This window comes from Pteropus vampyrus, unplaced genomic scaffold (genome assembly GCF_000151845.1).
Source record: "Pteropus vampyrus isolate Shadow unplaced genomic scaffold, Pvam_2.0 Scaffold171, whole genome shotgun sequence".
NCBI classification, from domain to species: Eukaryota; Metazoa; Chordata; class Mammalia; order Chiroptera; family Pteropodidae; genus Pteropus; species Pteropus vampyrus.
In genome coordinates this window covers 1,742,164-1,749,903 of record NW_011888952.1, presented here as the reverse complement: position 1 = coordinate 1,749,903, position 7,740 = coordinate 1,742,164, and the positions used below count along the sequence as shown (strand labels likewise).

At 41.7% G+C, this 7,740-nt stretch overlaps 1 pseudogene; it reads left to right on the top strand.

The window, feature by feature from the left end:
• Window positions 1-5,867: 5,867 nt before the first annotated feature.
• LOC111746004 lies at window positions 5,868-5,987 on the top strand (annotated as a pseudogene).
• The last annotated feature ends 1,753 nt before the right edge of the window (window positions 5,988-7,740 follow it).

Genomic DNA, 7,740 nt, shown 5'->3' with positions numbered 1-7,740 from the left:
TATATAATGTTACATATACGTATATAAATATACATGAACATGTACACACATATATAATGTTATTGATGTAATTTATACATAGAGAAAAGACTGGAAGGAAATATGCCAAAATATGCATCAAAATGTTAACTTTGGAGATGGAATTAGGAAATATTGAACATTTTAATTTTTTAAATATTTTTTTTCTATTTTCCATAGCAATACTTTTCTTATTAGAGTAAAACAATGCATATTTTTTAAAAAGCCTGATTATATATTTTAAAAAATCAAATTCTCAGGTCAAAGAGGATTGTACAATCTTAGAGTTTCATAAAGTCTTATCATTAACATACTACATTAGGAGTTGCAGATGGGTGGGCCATGAGCATTAGCCAGAAAGTGGATGAATTTGGTTTGGATGGCCTGCTCAAATTTCACAGAAAATTTTGTATTCTCTGCTTCTGTTGAAAAAAATCAACAGATTTGCCAGTACTGGGCCTATGTTCTCACTTGGCAAACTTGACCAGAGCTGAGAGGCAGCTGGCCTATTTGGTTGCAGCATGCGTGTGCCAGGTCTCCACAGTGCCCCCTTGCTTGACTTAGTCCTGTGCTTGGAAATCAGGTTCATAGCTTAGTCATCTGCGCATTCCCAGCCCTTCTCTCAGGCTGTACCACATGCTTGTTGGATGACTTCACAAGGAATAAAGGGATGTCCAGAGAAGAATGGTGTGTTGCCCAAGGTCGCCCAATGACATGGTGGCAGAGCCAGGACCAGAATGCATCTGTGACCCTAATGGGGAGCATGGTGACAGGTGACTCCTTCCTGTGCAAAGGATTTTTCCTGAGCTTCCTTTTCTTCACTGGGAAGGGAGGAATCAGCAGCAGCTCTTAGGAATTCTCTTGGATGTGTGTATGTATATATATGACATATTATGACCCACAACATTTCTATGAATGTTGGGCAAGAAAGAGGACTTTGCAGAATGCCAGGGTTTGGAAAGAAGGTAAAAGGAACATTAGTCTACCCTTGACTTGTTTAGGGTCTATGGATAAGCCATACTGCCTCCCTGTGTCAATTTTATAGCCATGAACCACCCACCTAACCCAGGTGACTTAAGGGTTCAGCAAGAAGAGTTCAAGAAGAGCTGGAAGTATTTTAAGAGACTCAAACATCTTATTGTCTTGTCTTTGACAGTCTAGTTTCTTCTCTTTCTTCTACTTCCAAGACATGACTTGGGATTTTCCCTTAAGTCAAAGGGCATTTACAAACTTACTCAAAACAAATGTTGTCCACAAAACTTCTGAAGTACTTGTTTTGATGATAAACTACAGAATGAGAAAAATAAACATCTGATTAAAGTGCAAAAAGAGAGAGAGAGAGAGAACCATTTTGGCTAGAAAATATTATATTGTCAGGGAAGGCTTCTTTTTAAATTGTGTCAACTTCTCTAATAAGCCCGACATACTGCTAAGCACTGTGAGAGAATCAAAGGTGAACAAAATTTGGCTTCATATCACATAGAGTAATGCTCATCTAATATTCCATGTGCTTCCCTACAATTCCCAGCCCCTTGCAGGTAGTCCGGGCCAGTAACTAGTTCATACTAATCAAGTCCAAAGCACTTATTTGGCCATTTGAGACCCTCTGGCACTCTCATCCCCTGTGGTGTTAATCAACAATATTTTAGATGATAAAGCCTTTTCTTCTTGGTTCCCTGAGTGATTTTATGGAACAGAATCTTCTGCTGACCTGCACTGGCCATTTAGCACAAGTGAGAAATTAGCCTTTACTTTGTCATATCTGCAAAGCAAATTTATTTGTTTGTTTCTGCAGTATAACCTAGCCTACGCTGAACAATATAATCCCTAACCTCGGTAATGACAGCTGCCATTTATTGAATGCCTCCTATATGCTCACACACTTTACTTGATTTATCCTATTTAATCCTATGAGACGGCCCTACAAGAGAGTTATTGTTTCCCAGATAAGAAGAAGGAGTTCAGAGAGTCTTGCCTAGTATCACACAGTAAGTTGCAGAATCATGATTCATCCTCAGGTCTGTCTGACTTCAAAGCTGATGTTTTCCTTCTAAACTAGTTTCAAGTTCAAGAGAGCTTAGACATGAAAATGTATTCTGCAACGTGCATGTTGGAGGCTAGGGAAGCAGGATGAAGGGGAAGTCCTCGGTTTAGAATGACAATATCCGGACTCGGATTCCCAAATTAGAATGTTGGTAGTACAGACAAAAATGCCACTTTAACATTATTTTGGTTATGACAGCTCCTTAATCTTGCATGGATGGACATTGCTATTTGTTCCCAGCAGCAAGAAAAATGCCTAATGTAAGCTCTTTCCCAGTCCACAAATATTTTAGCCCAGAAATGATGTCAAAGTCATGAAACATTAGAATGGAAAGTGACCTCCTTGGAGATGCCCTCATTTTAGGATTGAGGGGGGTGAAGCCCAGAGATAAAAAGTCCCCTATTTCAGATCACACAGTGCATTCCTGGCAGCCCTCTCAGCTGTGCTGCAAATACTTTGCCCAAGTATTTACAGAAGTCTCCAGAGAAAATGTGTGACCTGTTTGCTTTTCTTCTGTACATCCTAAATGCTTCCGAAGGCAGAAGTAGCATTAGATTTATTCACTCATCCCTGTCCCTTCATGCATACATTTGCCAAAAGCATTTTCACACTAGCTATCTCTTCTGACCTTCACGGAAACCTTCTGAATGAGTAAGGCAGGTCTTGTCCCCATCGTAAAGATGCCAAAAAAGTCTCAGTGAAGCAGAGTCATTTGTCCAAAGTCATATGGCTCATGTATAGCTGCAACTCATATGTCCTTACTCTCAGACACACATGCCATCCTTCCGAATCCAGGATACACCCTCAAGCTTGTACTGTAGTTCAGCCCAAGGGTTCAGGACATGGATCTGCATTTATAATACAGCTGTTCAGTCCTTCTGTGACTCAGTTTCTTTATCTGCAAAATTGGGAGGACAGTAGGACCTGGCTCAATTAGAATAGTGCTTGGGACATAGTTAGTGCTCAGTTGATATCAGCCGGTACTCTAATGAGACCCTTGGCATCAGGAGAAGTCATCATTTGGCAATTCTCAAGGGACCCCATTGGTCCATGACAGTAACACTCTGTTGTTTTGCTGAGACAGAAGTTAATTACTCACATGGACTGATATTATAATAATTTTCAAACACATGCACACTTCTTTGTGAAAAATGGCCACTAAGGAAGTGAGAATAGTGAAAACCCAGGTAATTGGAGGAGAGGTGGCTGGAAACATGTGCCTCAGAATGACTGTGTGATAGGGAAAAAGCCATGAGTTTTTCTGGTGGGGTATAGGAAGCCTTTGGGACACCAGTGTGGATGTTAGTAGAAGGATGTCATTAGACGGTTTTTAGCCAGAGGCTCAGGAACACCCAGTCCTGCCCTGCAGGTTCCAAGAGGAAATTCAAGTGCCTGGTGGATACTGAGCAGACTGTCACTCTGCAACTGTGGTTCCAGAAACCCACGGGGACCCCAGGTGAGCATGGCCAGACCAGACCTGAAGGTCCCCTTTCCTGGTCCACACTCAGGCCTCAACTTTTACCATTCCCATTGTGAGAAGAGACCTGGCCATCACATGCTGCCTCAAGGTCAAGCCGCCCCCAGGCTGCTCATTTCAGGCCTCCTGAGAACAGGGCAGTGGGCCAACGACATGGAAAGAGGAGCTGGTCTTGAAGTTTGTTGGTTTGGTTCTAGGTTGTCCTAGCAACCTAGATGCAAATAAGTGTGCAACATATATGTGTATGTTAGGATAAAATGGGCCATACCTCAATCTGGGGTCTTTATGAGGCATTTATATGAAAGACACTTGTTTTTTTCTAGTGGTGAGAGATTTATTGTTAAGGGCAGTACAGTACCGTTAGGGAATCTGGGAACCGAAGGCGAACGGACCCGTGTTCAAGTCCCAACTTTGGCACTTTCTAGTTGTACACATTTGGACAAGTGTTCTCATTTCTCCAAGCCTCGGTTTTTTTCAACTGTTAGACAAAAACAATATTTCCTACTCTACTTTTTGTAAGGATTATAGATGACATAGGCACTTGCTAAATGATGGCTGTCCCATCAGGGCTCCTACTCTGTGCCAGACCCTGTGCCACAAGCTCACTCACCTTTCATCTTAGTGTTCTGGAAATCCCACAACTTTTGCCTTACTTATATATCAACTGCATTATTTACTTAACTTTGTAAGTCAATTAAACTCTAATTTGAGCCACATCCTGAGCAATAGTAGCCATAAAATTATAGGTTTGACGTGCTTTTGTTCCTAACACATCTTAAAATACATGCATTAAAACAACAAATTTTCTTTGTTGAGACAAATGGAATTTACCAACATTTATATGCATACCACACTTTGGGATGCCCCAGATGTCCATACTTAATGCTCAAGACAGCCTGCCAGGAGGAGAGCTGCCCGCCTTTTAGAAACAAAGAAATGGATTTCCCAATCGATACACACACAGCCAGACCTTTGAGAGGCCAGTTGGACATTTCTCCTAGACATTTTCTTTTTAAGAGAAATCTTTCAGATCCTGAATCCTCCGCTTGCCTATAACCAAAAAGAGCGAAACACTGTAGCAAGTGCCTATAACCAAAAAGAGCGAAACACTGTAGCAAGTGCTTCCTTAGAACATGCAACTTTCTGCAAGGTTGTTTCCCTTTTGAAAAGATTCATGTTCTTCTCAGTCCCTTGTAAATCAAACCCAAACCTCCAGCGTGAGGGGGAACTATAAACAACTTCGAATGGGGCTAGCTGGACAGTGCTGGCCTTCAAAGCCAGTTTGGGTTTTCAGCTAGGGCCATATTTAGGTGTTTCTGTCATGTGGTCCATTGAGACCACCCCCACCCTGAAACTCTCTCACTCCTGGGTTGGCCAGAAATCTCCACCTAAGCATAGTGAGTGAGAGTGACCTAGTGTGGCCCTGCCAAAACTCAAGAATCTATGTGTATTTGTCAGAACCAAGCAACTTTATGATGGCTTTGACTTAAATTATGGGAGATCTGGAGACTCCAATCTCAGGACACTGAAAGTGCTCTGGCACTTTTGAAAGCCTCAGTTCAGGTACGCTGCTGAATTCTCTTATGACTCTCTGGGTTGCAAAGGACAGAAACCACCTCAACCAAGTAACTCTTCATAAGGATACAGAGACATTTCAAGGAAATCAAGGTAGGACTGCAGACAAGCCTCAAGATGGGCTGGAACGAAGGTCCAAAACACAGCAGAGCCTTACCACCGCGTGCTAACACCCTCTGCCCTCTCTCCTACAAGCTCTCTCTCTCCTACAAGTTACTTCCTGTATGTCTGATTCACGCTCTGTTCTTAGCAGGCCGTTTGTCCTTGCTTTTAGCATCCTTGGGGCAGAAAGTGTCCATCTATAGCTTTCAAATTTTATGTCACCCAGAGAGAGACGGAAATGCTGTCTCTATCGGGCCCAATCCCACACTCCTAAGAAAGGGACTATACACTCTGTCCTCTTCAGTCTATTCTCCTCCCTGAAGCCAGAGTGATCTTTTCAAAATGCAAATCTGATTATATTCTTCCTTCCCTTTAAGACTCTTCAGCGGCCCTTCACACTCTTAGGATGAAGGCGGAACTCTTCAGGAGGTCCTGCGTAGTCCGGCCTCTGCCTCACTCTCCAGCCTCACCCTTCGCTCTCTGCCCAACCTCGCCGAAGTTCCCTGGCTCCTCAGCCAAGCCTTTGCCCGGCCATTCTCTCCTCCTGGAGCACTCCCCACCCCCACCCCCAAACCTCCTGATTAGGTCATGGATTCCCTAATAGACTCTCATAACATTTATCACAGATGCAAGTTTATGTTTGTCTGTATTGTCTACAGCCTTGCTACCCTGAACAAGCTTAATCCTGTCAGATCTCAGTAGCTAAGCAGGGTCAGGGCCTGGTTAGTACTTGGATGGGAGACCACCTAGGAAGACCAGGTGCTGTAGGTGTAAAAAATAAAAAAAATAAGGGATTTTAAGCTGACAAGGTTCTTGCAATCTGTGAGGTCAACCAAGGGTTGCCTCACCTAAAAGATATATATATGTTTGACTGTATTATGATTCTTTGATTTTCACTTGTTGCTAACCTAAAAATAAAAAAAGCCTTTCAAAGTGAGAGGCAAACAAGCATTTATTTGAGATCAATAAGAATAGCTATTCTGGAAGCACTGATTCAAGCAAAGGCCCAAGTAGTGTTTCAATTAGGAGACAATAAGAAAGAGAAGGCGAACAATTATACCAAAAGAAGGAAGGCATTTCTATTGGTGCAGATAATATTACATAGTGATGTTAATTCTAAACGATGTTTTTAATTTTCAGTCTGGTAGTCATCAGTCTGATAGTACTAATATCTGCTTTCTTGTTATCTTTGCAAATAGGACTTTGGGGCACATTTTGGCCCAGTCTAAAGGTGTTTTTGCCCTGTTTTAACATTCCAAGGTTTCAGGCATAACACGTGCAAGGCAGTTCCTCTGGGATGGCAGATTGGCTCCATTTTTAAGTGGCTCCATTTATTTATTTATTGACATTGTCTATCCCTATTCAACTGCTCACTCCATCAGACTGAAGAAATGTCTGTTTATTCTCCTAGCACATTATAGGTACTCTTCAATAACAGCAACATTAATACTTGAGACTTTAATTGAGTCATATCTCAGAGCCTTTCAGAGCACTTGTACTCCAAACGCAGGTAATACATTTGAGATGCTACCCTTTTGGAAACTGTGTATGTTGCTGTCAATAGAGAATTATATCTCAAATTATCAGTAGCCATTCAGCTACTCAGAGTGTGGTCCATGAACCTGCAGCATCAGCATCTTCTGGGACCTCAGCCCTACTCATTTAGAATTTGTATTTTAACAAGTGATACATGTGTATGTTAACGTTTGGGAAGCACTGGGTTCGCATACCCTTTTAGATGTTCCTATAACCTCTCTTGATTTCTTTCCACTTATAACTGCTTCGTTCGTGTTGGATTTCTCTTCTAGACCATGAGCTTCCTGAAGGCTGGAACCTGGCTGTTTTGCCAACTCATTAACCTCGGTGCCTTGACAGGCAAGGATGTTTTTCCTCTAAAATCATTCCCTAAAAGGGGTTCATACAGTATCTTTTATATTATAGAAAGAGCTATAAATTACTTTGTTTTGAACAAAAAATACTGTCTGGGAAAGGCACAATTAGTTTAAAAATTACCTCAATAATAGTTTGGATGTTTATAGTGGTCACTCAACGAATTCGATAAAAAATAGGTCAAGAAACGCAACCCAATTTAGTCATCATTTCTGGAAAGTGCGACTTCACAATGATAATCATTGGATATCACTGTACACGTGCTTTTTGAAAATAATTTTTAAAAGTATTACGGTATGTGGTTATGTTGTGGGGTCACAACATACATCCACAGAATTAATTTCGAAAAACAAAACAGCTTATTGAAGGTTTCTCTCCTTTCTGCTCATTGTTTCTAACACTACTGCATTAGCTCTTAGGAACTGAGGAGAGAAAACCACATTTGCAGGTTGTGACTGGAAGGTCCCTGCTCTGCCATTTTTACTAGATGGTGATTGTAGGCAAGTCTTTCTACTCATCATATTTCCTCCCTGGAAAGTGGGGATGCTGCTTTGACTCTGCTGGTCTCTCAGCATCATTTGTTCCACTGTCTAGTTGAAGCCTTGGTTATCCATCTGTCTGCTGGGCCCTCCCT